Raw genomic sequence first — 25759 nt, 5'->3', positions numbered from 1 at the left:
AGTATGTCTGACTGGGCAAGGGCAGCAAAGGAGACAAGAAACAAACGGGACCACCTCAAATGCAGACGCTTCTGCCCAGTCAAGGAAACCATCGACTCAATGCAAAGACAGCACAACAACTGGGAGTGGATGTTTGCAAAGCACACATCGGACAAGGGGTGAAAAGCCCAAAGAAACAGTCAACTCACACGTCTCCACAAGAAAAAGAACAAGCCAATGAAAACCTGGGCCAAAGATGGACACAGAGATTTCTCCCAAGAAGATCTAAAGAGGGCCAACAGGTGCATGAAAACTTGTTCACCCTCATTAAGTCTGAGGCCAAGGCAAATCCAAACCGCAAGGACATAGCAGCTCACTGTGGTCAGAATGGCTATAAGGAGGCAGACAGGAAACAACAAGTGTCAGAGAGGAGGTGGATAGAAGGGACGCCTCCTGCACTGCTGCTGGCAGTGGAAACCGGTGCAGCCACTAGGCCAAGCGGTGTGGAACTGCCTCCGAAATTTAAGAATCCATGTCCCATATGATCCAGCTATTCCTCTGGGGCGTGTTTAGCCAAAGAACTCGGAAACACTACCGCCTAAAGACATGTGCACCACTCAGTTCACCACAGCCTTACTCCCGCTCTCCAAGACTTGGAAGCCACCCTGGTGCCCAGCAAGGGACGAATGGAGAAGGAACATGGGCTATAGCCACACAATGGCAGACCACTCAGTGGGAACAAAGGATGCAATCCAGCCATTTGTGAGCACCAGAAAGGCTGGGAGGGATTTAGGGGAAGTGAAACAAGCCCCAGGGACAAAGTCAAATACCGTAGGATCTCACTTACATGGAGAAGAAAAAACAAGCACTAACCAACAGGCGGCACTGGACATTTGATCGGGGGTGCCCAGAGGCAAAGCGGGGCGGTGGGGAGGGTGAAAGAGATGATGAGGCACAAGTGTGTGGTGAGGGCCTGTGATTCGGCTTACGCTGGTGAAGAGGATGGAACCTACACGGAATTCTAAATCGATGAAGATGTAAATCTGAAAGACATAGGATGTTCTAAGGCAGGGATACAGCAATAAATTCACCTAAAAGCAAAAATCCAAAAACGGGTTCAGAATGACGGCATACAGCTTTGGGGGCTGAAAGAGATTAGAGAAGGTGAACTTCCAAGGAGAGAAAATCACCTCAAAAGGCTTACTGATGCTACAGAAAGGTAGACCATTCCAAATACATGAAGAGGAATACTACCAAGAGAACCTGATCCGTGCTAAGCCCAGGACCCAACGGTGAAGTCATAATGTTACCGTCCATGATGTTACTACTAATCAGCTTCACGAATAATCCAAACAGGCCCAACCTTCCCAAGTTCAGGGAACAGGTTGGTCCAAATGTACAACTCAGGGCCGGCCCTGTGGTGGAGCGGGCAAGTGCCCACGTTCCACTTGGGTGGCCCGGGCCTCACTCTTTCACAGCACGGGTACAGATCACATTAGCACTGTTAGGGAATAGAGATTTCATGGTACTGTGCGGACAGAGGTCATAAAGAAGTAGCAATTGTGAGGGTCCTTTATCAATACGCAGCGGAAAAAGAACCGTAGGAATATTCCAATCTAGGAAGGCATCTGGTACACTTCCCCAAAGGAAGAAGGAAGGAAAACATGGGACCTGCCAAGGTGGAATTGGCAGAGTGCTAGGCGATGACACGATCATTGCGCATCAGAGGATTGCCTGGGCAACTTCAACTTGGGAGGGAGTCCAGGACTTTCTCTGGGGAAGGTCCACCCACTTGGCCCTCTTCCCAAGACGTAAGAGATAATAGCCAGGCTAATCTTACAGGAAAGAAACCAGTGTCTAGAGAGAATGGAGCAGGCCTTTCCAAATTCGAGGAGAAAGATAGAAACCGACAAGAAATCCAGAAAAAGGAAAACTATCCTACCTGGAAAGGGGGAGGAGTCAGACTGGTCTGAGATGGCTCTGAAACTCTGTGTGCTTGGAGGTTGTCAGGACAACTTAGCCTTCTGAGCTTCTTTATGACATCACGGTGAACATGTCCCCCAAGATGGCCGCATGGTTACAGTCTGAGGATTGGCCTAGGCTGGGCTATTAAAGGGAGACATACCCAGAAACAGGTTTGACAAACAGAAAGCGGGCACAGAAACTGGAAGAGATCAAACGGGCTCTGATTCCAGGGATAAGAAAAGAATCCTTGGCAAGAAGCCAGAATAGAGGGACAAGCACTGAGAGGAGAACATTGTCATCTATTCAAGTCTATGGGGAGGCCATGCTGATTCAAGCTTGAAACTTGATTGGAAACACGAGGCCGCACTTGGGCCTTATCAGACCTACAGTGTCCTTCTGCCTTAAGCATAATCCAAAGTCAAGAAGGATCTCTTGAGGACATTGAAGAGAAGAGTCGATGCCTCCTTTCCTAGGCCCCTAGCATTCTTGGAAGATCAGTCTCACTTTCCATAGCTCTGGCTTCATGAGGGCCCACTCCCTACATGCTAATGCGTTCCAAGAGATGTCTTGGAAGCCTCGAAGGAATGGAGCCCTGTCATGCTTGGGGTAGGTCTCTTTGTTGGGAAGGGCTCTACAAGTGTGCTGAAAATCAGCCTTTTCCAGAGGGCTTGGTTCCTTTGTGAAGGCTGCCCTCCCAGGCTAGAGTGCTCACTTTGGCTCCAATGAAATTCTCTCCCCCGACCTCTTGCCGTAGAAGGATTATTGATTATGTGCTTTGACGCCATATGGAAGGAAGCTGGCTGAAAATTAGAACATTACAATTCTGTTTCCAGAAAAATAAACATGCCAGGGCTGAGGATGTAGGTCAAACAAATGGCACAGCCTATAGAAATAAAGTAAGCCGTATCTAGATAGAATCTAGGGCAACGCTCAAGTGTCAGGGGTCAAGTTCGAAACTTCCGAAATCCACAAAAGAGAAAGAAAAATATCTTTCCTGGAGAGAGGAATTCATCAGATTTGTCTAATTTGTCTCGGAAAAACATTATGTCCATGAAGGGGGTTGCCAGGACCACCTCGAATTTGGAGTTTCTGATCTCAGGATGTCAAACCAACCCAGATGACCACGGGTTCTCAGTGCTTCCTTTGACCTAGGCTAGGATAGCAAAGAGTCCTACAAGTGACCGGTGCAAATTCAAAGACAGCAACCAAGAGTCACGAAAGCACTCACACCTCAGCCTAGAGAACATACGGTGATTCAAGAAATACAAAATTAATCACTTGGACTGAAGGAGAACGGACTGGTAAGCATATCTAAGTGAGATAGCTGAGAAAGACCATGATGAGCATACTGTGGAAAAGAAACAAAGGTCCCAGAAAATGCAAGGCGAACAGATATCACACCTGAATAATCCACAATGAAAGATGTCAGTCTTTAGACAGGCTCTGCTGGAATGTTTGAAAGTCAGAGAAATTCACAAGCCAAAAAACGGCAGCGAAGGACAAACCTGGGCTCACTGGGAAGGGTGAGTTATGAGACTGCTCCAAGCGGGCTCTGAAGCCCTGTGTCCATGAAGCTTGCCGGGACAGCAAACACACAATTATGACCAATCCTCTGACGTCACAGTGGCCCCGACAAACAACCTGGCCTCATCTAACAGTGCCAGAGTTGGGCTCAAGCAGCATATTCAAGCCCCATTGCACTCAACTGCAGGTTCCCAATGGAACATGAAAGCGGCCGGCCGGTGCTGGAGCGGTGAGGTCCGCACCTTCTGGGTCGGTGGCCCGGGGTGGCCCGGCTGGAATCCTGGGGGTGAGCCTCCTCACCACTGCTTCAGTCATTCTGGGGCAGGCGTCTGAGGGGGTGCAGAGGCAGATGGGAAGGGACGTTAGATAGGGCCAGACTTCCACAGCAAATACAGGAGCATTGCCAGCAGATGTGAGCACAGCGATGCACTTCTGCAAAACAGAACCAATTACAAGTTGCAAAGAATAGAAAAACGGAAGCTAAACACAAACAGACAAAAAAAAAAATCACAGCTTGCCAGTACGAAGAAGAAGATCTCTATGAAGAACCTTAGCAAAACCGGTGAAAGCTATGTCAATCGAAAACTAACAAACGTTTGTGGAAAGAAATTCAAGACGACACAAGGAAAAAGAAGGATATTCCGGGACCTAGGAATGGAAGAATTAACACACTTGAAACGTCCATAGCGGAGAAAGGAATCTCTGGATTCCATGCAATCCCAGTCAAAGTTGCAGCCATATTTGCCAGAGAGATAGAAGAGAGAATCCTAAAGTTTCTAGCCAGCAACAAGAGACCCTGCATAGGCCAAGGAATCCTCAGGAAAACGAACAAAGCAGGACGTATCACACTTTCTGATTTCAACATAGAGGACGAAGCGCTAGGTACCGAAACGGCACAGTCCGGGCCCAAAAACAGGCACACAGACCCATGCAACAGAATCGAGAGCCCAGAGCCCAACTCAAACATACATGGACAGCCCATTTGCGACCAGGGAGCCAAGAGGAGACAGTGGACAAAGGAGAGTCTCTCCAATAAACGGTGCTGGGAAGCCTGCACAGCCACATGGAACACAACGAGAGTAGACCATGATGTTCCACCTGGCACACGCACCTCCTGGAATGGATTAAAGCCCTGAATGGCAGACTTGAAACCGTGAAACTTGTAGGAGAAGACCTAGGCAGAGTGCTCTTTGCCATCTGTCTGAGCCGCCTATTTGGAAGAAGTATGTCTGACTGGGCAAGGGCAGCAAAGGAGACAAGAAACAAACGGGACCACCTCAAATGCAGACGCTTCTGCCCAGTCAAGGAAACCATCGACTCAATGCAAAGACAGCACAACAACTGGGAGTGGATGTTTGCAAAGCACACATCGGACAAGGGGTGAAAAGCCCAAAGAAACAGTCAACTCACACGTCTCCACAAGAAAAAGAACAAGCCAATGAAAACCTGGGCCAAAGATGGACACAGAGATTTCTCCCAAGAAGATCTAAAGAGGGCCAACAGGTGCATGAAAACTTGTTCACCCTCATTAAGTCTGAGGCCAAGGCAAATCCAAACCGCAAGGACATAGCAGCTCACTGTGGTCAGAATGGCTATAAGGAGGCAGACAGGAAACAACAAGTGTCAGAGAGGAGGTGGATAGAAGGGACGCCTCCTGCACTGCTGCTGGCAGTGGAAACCGGTGCAGCCACTAGGCCAAGCGGTGTGGAACTGCCTCCGAAATTTAAGAATCCATGTCCCATATGATCCAGCTATTCCTCTGGGGCGTGTTTAGCCAAAGAACTCGGAAACACTACCGCCTAAAGACATGTGCACCACTCAGTTCACCACAGCCTTACTCCCGCTCTCCAAGACTTGGAAGCCACCCTGGTGCCCAGCAAGGGACGAATGGAGAAGGAACATGGGCTATAGCCACACAATGGCAGACCACTCAGTGGGAACAAAGGATGCAATCCAGCCATTTGTGAGCACCAGAAAGGCTGGGAGGGATTTAGGGGAAGTGAAACAAGCCCCAGGGACAAAGTCAAATACCGTAGGATCTCACTTACATGGAGAAGAAAAAACAAGCACTAACCAACAGGCGGCACTGGACATTTGATCGGGGGTGCCCAGAGGCAAAGCGGGGCGGTGGGGAGGGTGAAAGAGATGATGAGGCACAAGTGTGTGGTGAGGGCCTGTGATTCGGCTTACGCTGGTGAAGAGGATGGAACCTACACGGAATTCTAAATCGATGAAGATGTAAATCTGAAAGACATAGGATGTTCTAAGGCAGGGATACAGCAATAAATTCACCTAAAAGCAAAAATCCAAAAACGGGTTCAGAATGACGGCATACAGCTTTGGGGGCTGAAAGAGATTAGAGAAGGTGAACTTCCAAGGAGAGAAAATCACCTCAAAAGGTTTACTGATGCTACAGAAAGGTAGACCATTCCAAATACATGAAGAGGAATACTACCAAGAGAACCTGATCCGTGCTAAGCCCAGGACCCAACGGTGAAGTCATAATGTTACCGTCCATGATGTTACTACTAATCAGCTTCACGAATAATCCAAACAGGCCCAACCTTCCCAAGTTCAGGGAACAGGTTGGTCCAAATGTACAACTCAGGGCCGGCCCTGTGGTGGAGCGGGCAAGTGCCCACGTTCCACTTGGGTGGCCCGGGCCTCACTCTTTCACAGCACGGGTACAGATCACATTAGCACTGTTAGGGAATAGAGATTTCATGGTACTGTGCGGACAGAGGTCATAAAGAAGTAGCAATTGTGAGGGTCCTTTATCAATACGCAGCGGAAAAAGAACCGTAGGAATATTCCAATCTATGAAGGCATCTGGTACACTTCCCCAAAGGAAGAAGGAAGGAAAACATGGGACCTGCCAAGGTGGAATTGGCAGAGTGCTAGGCGATGACACGATCATTGCGCATCAGAGGATTGCCTGGGCAACTTCAACTTGGGAGGGAGTCCAGGACTTTCTCTGGGGAAGGTCCACCCACTTGGCCCTCTTCCCAAGACGTAAGAGATAATAGCCAGGCTAATCTTACAGGAAAGAAACCAGTGTCTAGAGAGAATGGAGCAGGCCTTTCCAAATTCGAGGAGAAAGATAGAAACCGACAAGAAATCCAGAAAAAGGAAAACTATCCTACCTGGAAAGGGGGAGGAGTCAGACTGGTCTGAGATGGCTCTGAAACTCTGTGTGCTTGGAGGTTGTCAGGACAACTTAGCCTTCTGAGCTTCTTTATGACATCACGGTGAACATGTCCCCCAAGATGGCCGCATGGTTACAGTCTGAGGATTGGCCTAGGCTGGGCTATTAAAGGGAGACATACCCAGAAACAGCTTTGACAAACAGAAAGCGGGCACAGAAACTGGAAGAGATCAAACGGGCTCTGATTCCAGGGATAAGAAAAGAATCCTTGGCAAGAAGCCAGAATAGAGGGACAAGCACTGAGAGGAGAACATTGTCATCTATTCAAGTCTATGGGGAGGCCATGCTGATTCAAGCTTGAAACTTGATTGGAAACACGAGGCCGCACTTGGGCCTTATCAGACCTACAGTGTCCTTCTGCCTTAAGCATAATCCAAAGTCAAGAAGGATCTCTTGAGGACATTGAAGAGAAGAGTCGATGCCTCCTTTCCTAGGCCCCTAGCATTCTTGGAAGATCAGTCTCACTTTCCATAGCTCTGGCTTCATGAGGGCCCACTCCCTACATGCTAATGCGTTCCAAGAGATGTCTTGGAAGCCTCGAAGGAATGGAGCCCTGTCATGCTTGGGGTAGGTCTCTTTGTTGGGAAGGGCTCTACAAGTGTGCTGAAAATCAGCCTTTTCCAGAGGGCTTGGTTCCTTTGTGAAGGCTGCCCTCCCAGGCTAGAGTGCTCACTTTGGCTCCAATGAAATTCTCTCCCCCGACCTCTTGCCGTAGAAGGATTATTGATTATGTGCTTTGACGCCATATGGAAGGAAGCTGGCTGAAAATTAGAACATTACAATTCTGTTTCCAGAAAAATAAACATGCCAGGGCTGAGGATGTAGGTCAAACAAATGGCACAGCCTATAGAAATAAAGTAAGCCGTATCTAGATGCAATCTAGGGCAACGCTCAAGTGTCAGGGGTCAAGTTCGAAACTTCCCAAATCCACAAAAGAGAAAGAAAAATATCTTTCCTGGAGAGAGGAATTCATCAGATTTGTCTAATTTGTCTCGGAAAAACATTATGTCCATGAAGGGGGTTGCCAGGACCACCACGAATTTGGAGTTTCTGATCTCAGGATGTCAAACCAACCCAGATGACCACGGGTTCTCAGTGCTTCCTTTGACCTAGGCTAGGATAGCAAAGAGTCCTACAAGTGACCGGTGCAAATTCAAAGACAGCAACCAAGAGTCACGAAAGCACTCACACCTCAGCCTAGAGAACATACGGTGATTCAAGAAATACAAAATTAATCACTTGGACTGAAGGAGAACGGACTGGTAAGCATATCTAAGTGAGATAGCTGAGAAACACCATGACGAGCATACTGTGGAAAAGAAACAAAGGTCCCAGAAAATGCAAGGCGAACAGATATCACACCTGAATAATCCACAATGAAAGATGTCAGTCTTTAGACAGGCTCTGCTGGAATGTTTGAAAGTCAGAGAAATTCACAAGCCAAAAAACGGCAGCGAAGGACAAACCTGGGCTCACTGGGAAGGGTGAGTTATGAGACTGCTCCAAGCGGGCTCTGAAGCCCTGTGTCCATGAAGCTTGCCGGGACAGCAGACACACAATTATGACCAATCCTCTGACGTCACAGTGGCCCCGACAAACAACCTGGCCTCATCTAACAGTGCCAGAGTTGGGCTCAAGCAGCATATTCAAGCCCCATTGCACTCAACTGCAGGTTCCCAATGGAACATGAAAGCGGCCGGCCGGTGCTGGAGCGGTGAGGTCCGCACCTTCTGGGTCGGTGGCCCGGGGTGGCCCGGCTGGAATCCTGGGGGTGAGCCTCCTCACCACTGCTTCAGTCATTCTGGGGCAGGCGTCTGAGGGGGTGCAGAGGCAGATGGGAAGGGACGTTAGATAGGGCCAGACTTCCACAGCAAATACAGGAGCATTGCCAGCAGATGTGAGCACAGCGATGCACTTCTGCAAAACAGAACCAATTACAAGTTGCAAAGAATAGAAAAACGGAAGCTAAACACAAACAGACAAAAAAAAAAAATCACAGCTTGCCAGTACGAAGAAGAAGATCTCTATGAAGAACCTTAGCAAAACCGGTGAAAGCTATGTCAATCGAAAACTAACAAACGTTTGTGGAAAGAAATTCAAGACGACACAAGGAAAAAGAAGGCTATTCCGGGACCTAGGAATGGAAGAATTAACACACTTGAAACGTCCATAGCGGAGAAAGGAATCTCTGGATTCCATGCAATCCCAGTCAAAGTTGCAGCCATATTTGCCAGAGAGATAGAAGAGAGAATCCTAAAGTTTCTAGCCAGCAACAAGAGACCCTGCATAGGCCAAGGAATCCTCAGGAAAACGAACAAAGCAGGACGTATCACACTTTCTGATTTCAACATAGAGGACGAAGCGCTAGGTACCGAAACGGCACAGTCCGGGCCCAAAAACAGGCACACAGACCCATGCAACAGAATCGAGAGCCCAGAGCCCAACTCAAACATACATGGACAGCCCATTTGCGACCAGGGAGCCAAGAGGAGACAGTGGACAAAGGAGAGTCTCTCCAATAAACGGTGCTGGGAAGCCTGCACAGCCACATGGAACACAACGAGAGTAGACCATGATGTTCCACCTGGCACACGCACCTCCTGGAATGGATTAAAGCCCTGAATGGCAGACTTGAAACCGTGAAACTTGTAGGAGAAGACCTAGGCAGAGTGCTCTTTGCCATCTGTCTGAGCCGCCTATTTGGAAGAAGTATGTCTGACTGGGCAAGGGCAGCAAAGGAGACAAGAAACAAACGGGACCACCTCAAATGCAGACGCTTCTGCCCAGTCAAGGAAACCATCGACTCAATGCAAAGACAGCACAACAACTGGGAGTGGATGTTTGCAAAGCACACATCGGACAAGGGGTGAAAAGCCCAAAGAAACAGTCAACTCACACGTCTCCACAAGAAAAAGAACAAGCCAATGAAAACCTGGGCCAAAGATGGACACAGAGATTTCTCCCAAGAAGATCTAAAGAGGGCCAACAGGTGCATGAAAACTTGTTCACCCTCATTAAGTCTGAGGCCAAGGCAAATCCAAACCGCAAGGACATAGCAGCTCACTGTGGTCAGAATGGCTATAAGGAGGCAGACAGGAAACAACAAGTGTCAGAGAGGAGGTGGAGAGAAGGGACGCCTCCTGCACTGCTGCTGGCAGTGGAAACCGGTGCAGCCACTAGGCCAAGCGGTGTGGAACTGCCTCCGAAATTTAAGAATCCATGTCCCATATGATCCAGCTATTCCTCTGGGGCGTGTTTAGCCAAAGAACTCGGAAACACTACCGCCTAAAGACATGTGCACCACTCAGTTCACCACAGCCTTACTCCCGCTCTCCAAGACTTGGAAGCCACCCTGGTGCCCAGCAAGGGACGAATGGAGAAGGAACATGGGCTATAGCCACACAATGGCAGACCACTCAGCGGGAACAAAGGATGCTATCCAGCCATTTGTGAGCACCAGAACGGCTGGGAGGGATTTAGGGGAAGTGAAACAAGCCCCAGGGACAAAATCAAATACCGTAGGATCTCACTTACAAGGAGAAGAAAAAACAAGCACTAACCAACAGGTGGCACTGGACATTTGATCGGGGGTGCCCAGAGGCAAAGCGGGGCGGTGGGGGAGGGTGAAAGAGATGATGAGGCACAAGTGTGTGGTGAGGGCCTGTGATTCGGCTTACGCTGGTGAAGAGGATGGAACCTACACGGAAGTCTAAATCGATGAGGATGTAAATCTGAAAGACATAGGATGTTCTAATGCAGGGATACAGCAATAAATTCACCTAAAAGCAAAAATCCAAAAAGGGGTTCAGAATGACGGCATACAGCTTTGGGGGCTGAAAGAGATTAGAGAAGGTGAACTTCCAAGGAGGGAAAATCACCTCAAAAGGCTTACTGATGCTACAGAAAGGTAGACCATTCCAAATACATGAAGAGGAATACTACCAAGAGAACCTGATCCGTGCTAAGCCCAGGAACCAACGGTGAAGTCATAAAGTTACCGTCCATGATGTTACTACTAATCAGCTTCACGAATAATCCAAACAGGCCCAACCTTCCCAAGTTCAGGCCACAGGTTGGTCCAAAAGTACAAGTCAGGGCTGGCCCTGTGGTGGAGCGGGCAAGTGCCCACGTTCCGCTTGCATGACCCGGGCCTCACTCTTTCACAGCACGTGTGCAGATCACATTAGCACTGTTAGGGAATAGAGATTTCATGGTACGGTGCGGACAGAGGTCATAAAGAAGTAGCAATTGTGAGGGTCCGTTCTCAATACGCACCAGAAAAAGAACCGTGAGAATATTCTAATCTGTGAAGGCATCTGGTACACTTCCCCAAAGGAAGAAGGAAGGAAAACATGGGACCTGCCAAGGTGGAATTGGCAGAGTGCTAGGAGATGACACGATCATTGCGCATCAGAGGATTGCCTGGGCAACTTCAACTTGAGAGGGAGTCCAGGACTTTCTCTGGGGAAGGTCCACCCACTTGGCCCTCTTCCCAAGACGTAAGAGATAATAGCCGGGGTAATCTTACAGGAAAGAAACCAGTGTCTAGAGAGAATGGAGCAGGCCTTTCCAAATTCGAGGAGAAAGATAGAAACCGACAAGAAATCCAGAAAAAGGAAAACTATCCTACGTGGAAAGGGGGAGGAGTCAGACTGGTCTGAGATGGCTCTGAAACTCTGTGTGCTTGGAGGTTGTCAGGACAACTTAGCCTTCTGAGCTTCCTTATGACATCACGGTGAACATGTCCCCCAAGATGGCCGCATGGTTACAGTCTGAGGATTGGCCTAGGCTGGGCTATTAAAGGGAGACATACCGAGAAACAGGTTTGACAAACAGAAAGCGGGCACAGAAACTGGAAGAGATGAAACGGACTCTGATTCCAGGGATAAGAAAGGAATCCTTGGCAAGAAGCCAGAATAGAGGGACAAGCACTGACAGGAGAACATTGTCATCTATTCAAGTCTATGGGGAGGCCATGCTGATTCAAGCTTGAAACTTGATTGGAAACACGAGGCCACACTTGGGCCTTATCAGACCTACAGTGTCCTTCTGCCTTAAGCATAATCCATAGTCAAGAAGGATCTCTTGAGGACATTGAAGAGAAGAGTCGATGCCTCCTTTCCTAGGCCCCTAGCATTCTTGGAAGATCAGTCTCACTTTCCATAGCTCTGGCGTCACGGGGGCCCACTCCCTACATGCTAATGCGTTCCAAGAGATGTCTTGGAAGCCTCGAAGGAATGGAGCCCTGTCATGCTTGGGGTAGGTCTCTTTGTTGGGAAGGGCTCTACAAGTGTGCTGAAAATCACCCTTTTCCAGAGGGTTTGGTTCCTTTGTGAAGGCTGCCCTCCCAGGCTAGAGTGCTCACTTTGGCTCCAATGAAATTCTCTCCCCCGACCTCTTGCCGTAGAAGGATTATTGATTATGTGCTTTGACGCCATATGGAAGGAAGCTGGCTGAAAATTAGAACATTACAATTCTGTTTCCAGAAAAATAAACATGCCAGGGCTGAGGATGTAGGTCAAACAAATGGCACAGCCTATAGAAATAAAGTAAGCCGTATCTAGATGCAATCTAGGGCAACGCTCAAGTGTCAGGGGTCAAGTTCGAAACTTCCCAAATCCACAAAAGAGAAAGAAAAATATCTTTCCTGGAGAGAGGAATTCATCAGATTTGTCTAATTTGTCTCGGAAAAACATTATGTCCATGAAGGGGGTTGCCAGGACCACGTCGAATTTGGAGTTTCTGATCTCAGGATGTCAAACCAACCCAGATGACCACGGGTTCTCAGTGCTTCCTTTGACCTAGGCTAGGATAGCAAAGAGTCCTACAAGTGACCGGTGCAAATTCAAAGACAGCAACCAAGAGTCACGAAAGCACTCACACCTCGGCCTAGAGAACATACGGTGATTCAAGAAATACAAAATTAATCACTTGGACTGAAGGAGAACGGACTGGTAAGCATATCTAAGTGAGATAGCTGAGAAAGACCATGACGAGCATACTGTGGAAAAGAAACAAAGGTCCCAGAAAATGCAAGGCGAACAGATATCACACCTGAATAATCCACAATGAAAGATGTCAGTCTTTAGACAGGCTCTGCTGGAACGTTTGAAAGTCAGAGAAATTCACAAGCCAAAAAACGGCAGCGAAGGACAAACCTGGGCTCACTGGGAAGGGTGAGTTATGAGACTGCTCCAAGCGGGCTCTGAAGCCCTGTGTCCATGAAGCTTGCCGGGACAGCAGACACACAATTATGACCAATCCTCTGACGTCACAGTGGCCCCGACAAACAACCTGGCCTCATCTACACAGTGCCAGAGTTGGGCTCAAGCAGCATATTCAAGCCCCATTGCACTCAACTGCAGGTTCCCAATGGAACATGAAAGGGGCCGGCCGGTGGTGGAGCGGTGAGGTCCGCACCTTCTGGGTCGGTGGCCCGGGGTGGGCCGGCTGGAATCCTGGGGGTGAGCCTCCTCACCACTGCTTCAGTCATTCTGGGGCAGGCGTCTGAGGGGGTGCAGAGGCAGATGGGAAGGGACGTTAGATAGGGCCAGACTTCCACAGAAAATACAGGAGCATTGCCAGCAGATGTGAGCACAGCGATGCACTTCTGCAAAACAGAACCAATTACAAGTTGCAAAGAATAGAAAAACGGAAGCTAAACACAAACAGACAAAAAAAAAAAAACACAGCTTGCCAGTACGAAGAAGAAGATCTCTATGAAGAACCTTAGCAAAACCGGTGAAAGCTATGTCAATCGAAAACTAACAGACGTTTGTGGAAAGAAATTCAAGACGACACAAGGAAAAAGAAGGATCTTCCGGGACCTAGGAATGGAAGAATTAACACACTTGAAACGTCCATAGCGGAGAAAGGAATCTCTGGATTCCAGGCAATCCCAGTCAAAGTTGCAGCCATATTTGCCAGAGAGATAGAAGAGAGAATCCTAAAGTTTCTAGCCAGCAACAAGAGACCCTGCATAGGCCAAGGAATCCTCAGGAAAACGAACAAAGCAGGACGTATCACACTTTCTGATTTCAACATAGAGGACGAAGCGCTAGGTACCGAAACGGCACAGTCCGGGCCCAAAAACAGGCACACAGACCCATGCAACAGAATCGAGAGCCCAGAGCCCAACTCAAACATACATGGACAGCCCATTTGCGACCAGGGAGCCAAGAGGAGACAGTGGACAAAGGAGAGTCTCTCCAATAAACGGTGCTGGGAAGCCTGCACAGCCACATGGAACACAACGAGAGTAGACCATGATGTTCCACCTGGCACACGCACCTCCTGGAATGGATTAAAGCCCTGAATGGCAGACTTGAAACCGTGAAACTTGTAGGAGAAGACCTAGGCAGAGTGCTCTTTGCCATCTGTCTGAGCCGCCTATTTGGAAGAAGTATGTCTGACTGGGCAAGGGCAGCAAAGGAGACAAGAAACAAACGGGACCACCTCAAATGCAGACGCTTCTGCCCAGTCAAGGAAACCATCGACTCAATGCAAAGACAGCACAACAACTGGGAGTGGATGTTTGCAAAGCACACATCGGACAAGGGGTGAAAAGCCCAAAGAAACAGTCAACTCACACGTCTCCACAAGAAAAAGAACAAGCCAATGAAAACCTGGGCCAAAGATGGACACAGAGATTTCTCCCAAGAAGATCTAAAGAGGGCCAACAGGTGCATGAAAACTTCTTCACCCTCATTAAGTCTGAGGCCAAGGCAAATCCAAACCGCAAGGACATAGCAGCTCACTGTGGTCAGAATGGCTATAAGGAGGCAGACAGGAAACAACAAGTGTCAGAGAGGAGGTGGAGAGAAGGGACGCCTCCTGCACTGCTGCTGGCAGTGGAAACCGGTGCAGCCACTAGGCCAAGCGGTGTGGAACTGCCTCCGAAATTTAAGAATCCATGTCCCATATGATCCAGCTATTCCTCTGGGGCGTGTTTAGCCAAAGAACTCGGAAACACTACCGCCTAAAGACATGTGCACCACTCAGTTCACCACAGCCTTACTCCCGCTCTCCAAGACTTGGAAGCCACCCTGGTGCCCAGCAAGGGACGAATGGAGAAGGAACATGGGCTATAGCCACACAATGGCAGACCACTCAGCGGGAACAAAGGATGCAATCCAGCCATTTGTGAGCACCAGAACGGCTGGGAGGGATTTAGGGGAAGTGAAACAAGCCCCAGGGACAAAGTCAAATACCGTAGGATCTCACTTACAAGGAGAAGAAAAAACAAGCACTAACCAACAGGCGGCACTGGACATTTGATCGGGGGTGCGCAGAGGCAAAGCGGGGCGGTGGGGGAGGGTGAAAGAGATGATGAGGCACAAGTGTGTGGTGAGGGCCTGTGATTCGGCTTACGCTGGTGAAGAGGATGGAACCTACACGGAAGTCTAAATCGATGAGGATGTAAATCTGAAAGACATACAATGTTCTAATGTAGGGTTACGGCAATAAATTCACCTAAAAGCAAAAATCCAAAAAGGGGTTCAGAATGACGGCATACAGCTTTGGGGGCTGAAAGAGATTAGAGAAGGTGAACTTCCAAGGAGGGAAAATCACCTCAAAAGGCTTACTGATGCTACAGAAAGGTAGACCATTCCAAATACATGAAGAGGAATACTACCAAGAGAACCTGATCCGTGCTAAGCCCAGGAACCAACGGTGAAGTCATAATGTTACCGTCCATGATGTTACTACTAATCAGCTTCACGAATAATCCAAACAGGCCCAACCTTCCCAAGTTCAGGCCACAGGTTGGTCCAAAAGTACAAGTCAGGGCCGGCCCTGTGGTGGAGCGGGCAAGTGCCCACCTTCCGCTTGCGTGACCCGGACCTCACTCTTTCACAGCACGGGTGCAGATCACATTAGCACTGTTAGGGAATAGAGATTTCATGGTACGGTGCGGACAGAGGTCATAAAGAAGTAGCAATTGTGAGGGTCCATTCTCAATACGCACCAGAAAAAGAACCGTGAGAATATTCCAATCTGTGAAGGCATCTGGTACACTTCCCCAAAGGAAGAAGGAAGGAAAACATGGGACCTGCCAAGGTGGAATTGGCAGAGTGCTAGGAGATGACACGATCATTGCGCATCAGAGGATTGCCTGGGCAACTTCAACTTGGGAGGGAGTCCAGGAATTTCTCTGGGGAAGGTCCACCCACTTGGCCCTCTTCCCAAGACGTAAGAGATAATAGCCAGGCTAATCTTACAGGAAAGAAACCAGTGTCTAGAGAGAATGGAGCAGGCCTTTCCAAATTCGAGGAGAAAGATAGAAACCGACAAGAAATCCAGAAAAAGGAAAACTATCCTACCTGGAAAGGGGGAGGAGTCAGACTGGTCTGAGATGGCTCTGAAACTCTGTGTGCTTGGAGGTTGTCAGGACAACTTAGCCTTCTGAGCTTCTTTATGACATCACGGTGAACATGTCCCCCAAGATGGCCGCATGGTTACAGTCTGAGGATTGGCCTAGGCTGGGCTATTAAAGGGAGACATACCCAGAAACAGCTTTGACAAACAGAAATCGGGCACAGAAACTGGAAGAGATCAAACAGACTCTGATGCCAGGGATAAGAAAGGAATCCTTGGCAAGAAGCCAGAATCGAGGGACAAGCACTGAGAGGAGAACATTGTCATCTATTCAAGTCGATGGGGAGGCCATGCTGATTCAAGCTTGAAACTTGATTGGAAACACGAGGCCGCACTTGGGCCTTATCAGACCTACAGTGTCCTTCTGCCTTAAGCATAATCCATAGTCAAGAAGGATCTCTTGAGGACATTGAAGAGAAGAGTCGATGCCTCCTTTCCTAGGCCCCTAGCATTCTAGGAAGATCAGTCTCACTTTCCATAGGTCTGGCGTCATGAGGGCCCACTCCCTACATGTTAATGCGTTCCAAGAGATGTCTTGGAAGCCTCGAAGGAATGGAGCCCTGTCATGCTTGGGGTAGGTCTCTTTGTTGGGAAGGGCTCTACAAGTGTGCTGAAAATCACCCTTTTCCAGAGGGCTTGGTTCCTTTGTGAAGGCTGCCCTCCCAGGCTAGAGTGCTCACTTTGGCTCCAATGAAATTCTCTCCCCCGACCTCTTGCCGTAGAAGGATTATTGATTATGTGCTTTGACGCCATATGGAAGGAAGCTGGCTGAAAATTAGAACATTACAATTCTGTTTCCAGAAAAATAAGCATGCCAGTGCTGAGGATGTAGGTCAAACAAATGGCACAGCCTATAGAAATAAAGTAAGCCGCATCTAGATGCAATCTAGGGCAACGCTCAAGTGTCAGGGGTCAAGTTCGAAACTTCCCAAATCCACAAAAGAGAAAGAAAAATATCTTTCCTGGAGAGAGGAATTCATCAGATTTGTCTAATTTGTCTCGGAAAAACATTATGTCCATGAAGGGGGTTGCCAGGACCACGTCGAATTTGGAGTTTCTGATCTCAGGATGTCAAACCAACCCAGATGACCACGGGTTCTCAGTGCTTCCTTTGACCTAGGCTAGGATAGCAAAGAGTCCTACAAGTGACCGGTGCAAATTCAAAGACAGCAACCAAGAGTCACGAAAGCACTCACACCTCGGCCTAGAGAACATACGGTGATTCAAGAAATACAAAATTAATCACTTGGACTGAAGGAGAACGGACTGGTAAGCATATCTAAGTGAGATAGCTGAGAAAGACCATGACGAGCATACTGTGGAAAAGAAACAAAGGTCCCAGAAAATGCAAGGCGAACAGATATCACACCTGAATAATCCACAATGAAAGATGTCAGTCTTTAGACAGGCTCTGCTGGAACGTTTGAAAGTCAGAGAAATTCACAAGCCAAAATACGGCAGCGAAGGACAAACCTGGGCTCACTGGGAAGGGTGAGTTATGAGACTGCTCCAAGCGGGCTCTGAAGCCCTGTGTCCATGAAGCTTGCCGGGACAGCAGACACACAATTATGACCAATCCTCTGACGTCACAGTGGCCCCGACAAACAACCTGGCCTCATCTAACAGTGACAGAGTTGGGCTCAAGCAGCATATTCAAGCCCCATTGCACTCAACTGCAGGTTCCCAATGGAACATGAGAGGGGCCGGCCGGTGGTGGAGCGGTGAGGTCCGCACCTTCTGGGTCGGTGGCCCGGGGTGGCCCGGCTGGAATCCTGGTGGTGAGCCTCCTCACCACTGCTTCAGTCATTCTGGGGCAGGCGTCTGAGGGGGACAGAGGCAGATGGGAAGGGACGTTAGATAGGGCCAGACTTCCACAGCAAATACAGGAGCATTGCCAGCAGATGTGAGCACAGCGATGCACTTCTGCAAAACAGAACCAATTACAAGTTGCAAAGAATAGAAAAACGGAAGCTAAACACAAACAGACAAAAAAAAAAACACAGCTTGCCAGTACGAAGAAGAAGATCTCTATGAAGAACCTTAGCAAAACCGGTGAAAGCTATGTCAATCGAAAACTAACAGACGTTTGTGGAAAGAAATTCAAGACGACACAAGGAAAAAGAAGGATCTTCCGGGACCTAGGAATGGAAGAATTAACACACTTGAAACGTCCATAGTGGAGAAAGGAATCTCTGGATTCCAGGCAATCCCAGTCAAAGTTGCAGCCATATTTGCCAGAGAGATAGAAGAGAGAATCCTAAAGTTTCTAGCCAGCAACAAGAGACCCTGCATAGGCCAAGGAATCCTCAGGAAAACGAACAAAGCAGGACGTATCACACTTTCTGATTTCAACATAGAGGACGAAGCGCTAGGTACCGAAACGGCACAGTCCGGGCCCAAAAACAGGCACACAGACCCATGCAACAGAATCGAGAGCCCAGAGCCCAACTCAAACATACATGGACAGCCCATTTGCGACCAGGGAGCCAAGAGGAGACAGTGGACAAAGGAGAGTCTCTCCAATAAACGGTGCTGGGAAGCCTGCACAGCCACATGGAACACAACGAGAGTAGACCATGATGTTCCACCTGGCACACGCACCTCCTGGAATGGATTAAAGCCCTGAATGGCAGACTTGAAACCGTGAAACTTGTAGGAGAAGACCTAGGCAGAGTGCTCTTTGCCATCTGTCTGAGCCGCCTATTTGGAAGAAGTATGTCTGACTGGGCAAGGGCAGCAAAGGAGACAAGAAACAAACGGGACCACCTCAAATGCAGACGCTTCTGCCCAGTCAAGGAAACCATCGACTCAATGCAAAGACAGCACAACAACTGGGAGTGGATGTTTGCAAAGCACACATCGGACAAGGGGTGAAAAGCCCAAAGAAACAGTCAACTCACACGTCTCCACAAGAAAAAGAACAAGCCAATGAAAACCTGGGCCAAAGATGGACACAGAGATTTCTCCCAAGAAGATCTAAAGAGGGCCAACAGGTGCATGAAAACTTGTTCACCCTCATTAAGTCTGAGGCCAAGGCAAATCCAAACCGCAAGGACATAGCAGCTCACTGTGGTCAGAATGGCTATAAGGAGGCAGACAGGAAACAACAAGTGTCAGAGAGGAGGTGGAGAGAAGGGACGCCTCCTGCACTGCTGCTGGCAGTGGAAACCGGTGCAGCCACTAGGCCAAGCGGTGTGGAACTGCCTCCGAAATTTAAGAATCCATGTCCCATATGATCCAGCTATTCCTCTGGGGCGTGTTTAGCCAAAGAACTCGGAAACACTACCGCCTAAAGACATGTGCACCACTCAGTTCACCACAGCCTTACTCCCGCTCTCCAAGACTTGGAAGCCACCCTGGTGCCCAGCAAGGGACGAATGGAGAAGGAACATGGGCTATAGCCACACAATGGCAGACCACTCAGCGGGAACAAAGGATGCAATCCAGCCATTTGTGAGCACCAGAACGGCTGGGAGGGATTTAGGGGAAGTGAAACAAGCCCCAGGGACAAAGTCAAATACCGTAGGATCTCACTTACAAGGAGAAGAAAAAACAAGCACTAACCAACAGGCGGCACTGGACATTTGATCGGGGGTGCGCAGAGGCAAAGCGGGGCGGTGGGGGAGGGTGAAAGAGATGATGAGGCACAAGTGTGTGGTGAGGGCCTGTGATTCGGCTTACGCTGGTGAAGAGGATGGAACCTACACGGAAGTCTAAATCGATGAGGATGTAAATCTGAAAGACATACGATGTTCTAATGCAGGGTTACGGCAATAAATTCACCTAAAAGCAAAAATCCAAAAAGGGTTTCAGAATGACGGCATACAGCTTTGGGGGCTGAAAGAGATTAGAGAAGGTGAACTTCCAAGGAGGGAAAATCACCTCAAAAGGCTTACTGATGCTACAGAAAGGCAGACCATTCCAAATACATGAAGAGGAATACTACCAAGAGAACCTGATCCGTGCTAAGCCCAGGAACCAACGGTGAAGTCATAATGTTACCGTCCATGATGTTACTACTAATCAGCTTCACGAATAATCCAAACAGGCCCAACCTTCCCAAGTTCAGGCCACAGGTTGGTCCAAAAGTACAAGTCAGGGCCGGCCCTGTGGTGGAGCGGGCAAGTGCCCACGTTCCGCTTGTGTGACCCGGGCCTCACTCTTTCACAGCACGGGTGCAGATCACATTAGCACTGTTAGGGAATAGAGATTTCATGGTACGGTGCGGACAGAGGTCATAAAGAAGTAGCAATTGTGAGGGTCCGTTCTCAATACGCACCAGAAAAAGAACCGTGAGAATATTCCAATCTGTGAAGGCATCTGGTACACTTCCCCAAAGGAAGAAGGAAGGAAAACATGGGACCTGCCAAGGTGGAATTGGCAGAGTGCTAGGAGATGACACGATCATTGCGCATCAGAGGATTGCCCGGGCAACTTCAACTTGGGAGGGAGTCCAGGACTTTCTCTGGGGAAGGTCCACCCACTTGGCCCTCTTCCCAAGGCGTAAGAGATAATAGCCAGGCTAATCTTACAGGAAAGAAACCAGTGTCTAGAGAGAATGGAGCAGGCCTTTCCAAATTCGAGGAGAAAGATAGAAACCGACAAGAAATCCAGAAAAAGGAAAACTATCCTACCTGGAAAGGGGGAGGAGTCAGACTGGTCTGAGATGGCTCTGAAACTCTGTGTGCTTGGAGGTTGTCAGGACAACTTAGCCTTCTGAGCTTCTTTATGACATCACGGTGAACATGTCCCCCAAGATGGCCGCATGGTTACAGTCTGAGGATTGGCCTAGGCTGGGCTATTAAAGGGAGACATACCCAGAAACAGCTTTGACAAACAGAAATCGGGCACAGAAACTGGAAGAGATCAAACAGACTCTGATGCCAGGGATAAGAAAGGAATCCTTGGCAAGAAGCCAGAATCGAGGGACAAGCACTGAGAGGAGAACATTGTCATCTATTCAAGTCGATGGGGAGGCCATGCTGATTCAAGCTTGAAACTTGATTGGAAACACGAGGCCGCACTTGGGCCTTATCAGACCTACAGTGTCCTTCTGCCTTAAGCATAATCCATAGTCAAGAAGGATCTCTTGAGGACATTGAAGAGAAGAGTCGATGCCTCCTTTCCTAGGCCCCTAGCATTCTAGGAAGATCAGTCTCACTTTCCATAGGTCTGGCGTCATGAGGGCCCACTCCCTACATGTTAATGCGTTCCAAGAGATGTCTTGGAAGCCTCGAAGGAATGGAGCCCTGTCATGCTTGGGGTAGGTCTCTTTGTTGGGAAGGGCTCTACAAGTGTGCTGAAAATCACCCTTTTCCAGAGGGCTTGGTTCCTTTGTGAAGGCTGCCCTCCCAGGCTAGAGTGCTCACTTTGGCTCCAATGAAATTCTCTCCCCCGACCTCTTGCCGTAGAAGGATTATTGATTATGTGCTTTGACGCCATATGGAAGGAAGCTGGCTGAAAATTAGAACATTACAATTCTGTTTCCAGAAAAATAAGCATGCCAGTGCTGAGGATGTAGGTCAAACAAATGGCACAGCCTATAGAAATAAAGTAAGCCGCATCTAGATGCAATCTAGGGCAACGCTCAAGTGTCAGGGGTCAAGTTCGAAACTTCCCAAATCCACAAAAGAGAAAGAAAAATATCTTTCCTGGAGAGAGGAATTCATCAGATTTGTCTAATTTGTCTCGGAAAAACATTATGTCCATGAAGGGGGTTGCCAGGACCACGTCGAATTTGGAGTTTCTGATCTCAGGATGTCAAACCAACCCAGATGACCACGGGTTCTCAGTGCTTCCTTTGACCTAGGCTAGGATAGCAAAGAGTCCTACAAGTGACCGGTGCAAATTCAAAGACAGCAACCAAGAGTCACGAAAGCACTCACACCTCGGCCTAGAGAACATACGGTGATTCAAGAAATACAAAATTAATCACTTGGACTGAAGGAGAACGGACTGGTAAGCATATCTAAGTGAGATAGCTGAGAAAGACCATGACGAGCATACTGTGGAAAAGAAACAAAGGTCCCAGAAAATGCAAGGCGAACAGATATCACACCTGAATAATCCACAATGAAAGATGTCAGTCTTTAGACAGGCTCTGCTGGAACGTTTGAAAGTCAGAGAAATTCACAAGCCAAAATACGGCAGCGAAGGACAAACCTGGGCTCACTGGGAAGGGTGAGTTATGAGACTGCTCCAAGCGGGCTCTGAAGCCCTGTGTCCATGAAGCTTGCCGGGACAGCAGACACACAATTATGACCAATCCTCTGACGTCACAGTGGCCCCGACAAACAACCTGGCCTCATCTAACAGTGCCAGAGTTGGGCTCAAGCAGCATATTCAAGCCCCATTGCACTCAACTGCAGGTTCCCAATGGAACATGAGAGGGGCCGGCCGGTGGTGGAGCGGTGAGGTCCGCACCTTCTGGGTCGGTGGCCCGGGGTGGCCCGGCTGGAATCCTGGTGGTGAGCCTCCTCACCACTGCTTCAGTCATTCTGGGGCAGGCGTCTGAGGGGGACAGAGGCAGATGGGAAGGGACGTTAGATAGGGCCAGACTTCCACAGCAAATACAGGAGCATTGCCAGCAGATGTGAGCACAGCGATGCACTTCTGCAAAACAGAACCAATTACAAGTTGCAAAGAATAGAAAAACGGAAGCTAAACACAAACAGACAAAAAAAAAAACACAGCTTGCCAGTACGAAGAAGAAGATCTCTATGAAGAACCTTAGCAAAACCGGTGAAAGCTATGTCAATCGAAAACTAACAGACGTTTGTGGAAAGAAATTCAAGACGACACAAGGAAAAAGAAGGATCTTCCGGGGCCTAGGAATGGAAGAATTAACACACTTGAAACGTCCATAGCGGAGAAAGGAATCTCTGGATTCCAGGCAATCCCAGTCAAAGTTGCAGCCATATTTGCCAGAGAGATAGAAGAGAGAATCCTAAAGTTTCTAGCCAGCAACAAGAGACCCTGCATAGGCCAAGGAATCCTCAGGAAAACGAACAAAGCAGGACGTATCACACTTTCTGATTTCAACATAGAGGACGAAGCGCTAGGTACCGAAACGGCACAGTCCGGGCCCAAAAACAGGCACACAGACCCATGCAACAGAATCGAGAGCCCAGAGCCCAACTCAAACATACATGGACAGCCCATTTGCGACCAGGGAGCCAAGAGGAGACAGTGGACAAAGGAGAGTCTCTCCAATAAACGGTGCTGGGAAGCCTGCACAGCCACATGGAACACAACGAGAGTAGACCATGATGTTCCACCTGGCACACGCACCTCCTGGAATGGATTAAAGCCCTGAATGGCAGACTTGAAACCGTGAAACTTGTAGGAGAAGACCTAGGCAGAGTGCTCTTTGCCATCTGTCTGAGCCGCCTATTTGGAAGAAGTATGTCTGACTGGGCAAGGGCAGCAAAGGAGACAAGAAACAAACGGGACCACCTCAAATGCAGACGCTTCTGCCCAGTCAAGGAAACCATCGACTCAATGCAAAGACAGCACAACAACTGGGAGTGGATGTTTGCAAAGCACACATCGGACAAGGGGTGAAAAGCCCAAAGAAACAGTCAACTCACACGTCTCCACAAGAAAAAGAACAAGCCAATGAAAACCTGGGCCAAAGATGGACACAGAGATTTCTCCCAAGAAGATCTAAAGAGGGCCAACAGGTGCATGAAAACTTGTTCACCCTCATTAAGTCTGAGGCCAAGGCAAATCCAAACCGCAAGGACATAGCAGCTCACTGTGGTCAGAATGGCTATAAGGAGGCAGACAGGAAACAACAAGTGTCAGAGAGGAGGTGGAGAGAAGGGACGCCTCCTGCACTGCTGCTGGCAGTGGAAACCGGTGCAGCCACTAGGCCAAGCGGTGTGGAACTGCCTCCGAAATTTAAGAATCCATGTCCCATATGATCCAGCTATTCCTCTGGGGCGTGTTTAGCCAAAGAACTCGGAAACACTACCGCCTAAAGACATGTGCACCACTCAGTTCACCACAGCCTTACTCCCGCTCTCCAAGACTTGGAAGCCACCCTGGTGCCCAGCAAGGGACGAATGGAGAAGGAACATGGGCTATAGCCACACAATGGCAGACCACTCAGCGGGAACAAAGGATGCAATCCAGCCATTTGTGAGCACCAGAACGGCTGGGAGGGATTTAGGGGAAGTGAAACAAGCCCCAGGGACAAAGTCAAATACCGTAGGATCTCACTTACAAGGAGAAGAAAAAACAAGCACTAACCAACAGGCGGCACTGGACATTTGATCGGGGGTGCGCAGAGGCAAAGCGGGGCGGTGGGGGAGGGTGAAAGAGATGATGAGGCACAAGTGTGTGGTGAGGGCCTGTGATTCGGCTTACGCTGGTGAAGAGGATGGAACCTACACGGAAGTCTAAATCGATGAGGATGTAAATCTGAAAGACATACGATGTTCTAATGCAGGGTTACGGCAATAAATTCACCTAAAAGCAAAAATCCAAAAAGGGTTTCAGAATGACGGCATACAGCTTTGGGGGCTGAAAGAGATTAGAGAAGGTGAACTTCCAAGGAGGGAAAATCACCTCAAAAGGCTTACTGATGCTACAGAAAGGCAGACCATTCCAAATACATGAAGAGGAATACTACCAAGAGAACCTGATCCGTGCTAAGCCCAGGAACCAACGGTGAAGTCATAATGTTACCGTCCATGATGTTACTACTAATCAGCTTCACGAATAATCCAAACAGGCCCAACCTTCCCAAGTTCAGGCCACAGGTTGGTCCAAAAGTACAAGTCAGGGCCGGCCCTGTGGTGGAGCGGGCAAGTGCCCACGTTCCGCTTGTGTGACCCGGGCCTCACTCTTTCACAGCACGGGTGCAGATCACATTAGCACTGTTAGGGAATAGAGATTTCATGGTACGGTGCGGACAGAGGTCATAAAGAAGTAGCAATTGTGAGGGTCCGTTCTCAATACGCACCAGAAAAAGAACCGTGAGAATATTCCAATCTGTGAAGGCATCTGGTACACTTCCCCAAAGGAAGAAGGAAGGAAAACATGGGACCTGCCAAGGTGGAATTGGCAGAGTGCTAGGAGATGACACGATCATTGCGCATCAGAGGATTGCCCGGGCAACTTCAACTTGGGAGGGAGTCCAGGACTTTCTCTGGGGAAGGTCCACCCACTTGGCCCTCTTCCCAAGGCGTAAGAGATAATAGCCGGGGTAATCTTACAGGAAAGAAACCAGTGTCTAGAGAGAATGGAGCAGGCCTTTCCAAATTCGAGGACAAACATAGAAACCGACAAGTAATCCAGAAAAAGGAAAACTATCCTACCTGGAAAGGGGGAGGAGTCAGACTGGTCTGAGATGGCTCTGAAACTCTGTGTGCTTGGAGGTTGTCAGGACAACTTAGCCTTCTGAGCTTCTTTATGACATCACGGTGAACATGTCCCCCAAGATGGCCGCATGGTTACAGTCTGAGGATTGGCCTAGGCTGGGCTATTAAAGGGAGACATACCCAGAAACAGCTTTGACAAACAGAAAGCGGGCACAGAAACTTTAAGAGATCAAACGGACTCTGATTCCAGGGATAAGAAAGGAATCCTTGGCAAGAAGCGAGAATCGAGGGACAAGCACTGAGAGGAGAACATTGTCATCTATTCAAGTCTATGGGGAGGCCATGCTGATTCAAGCTTGAAACTTGATTGGAAACACGAGGC

The sequence above is a fragment of the Equus asinus genome, chromosome X, assembly GCF_041296235.1.
Source record: "Equus asinus isolate D_3611 breed Donkey chromosome X, EquAss-T2T_v2, whole genome shotgun sequence".
NCBI classification, from domain to species: Eukaryota; Metazoa; Chordata; class Mammalia; order Perissodactyla; family Equidae; genus Equus; species Equus asinus.
This window is presented reverse-complemented; position numbering follows the sequence as displayed.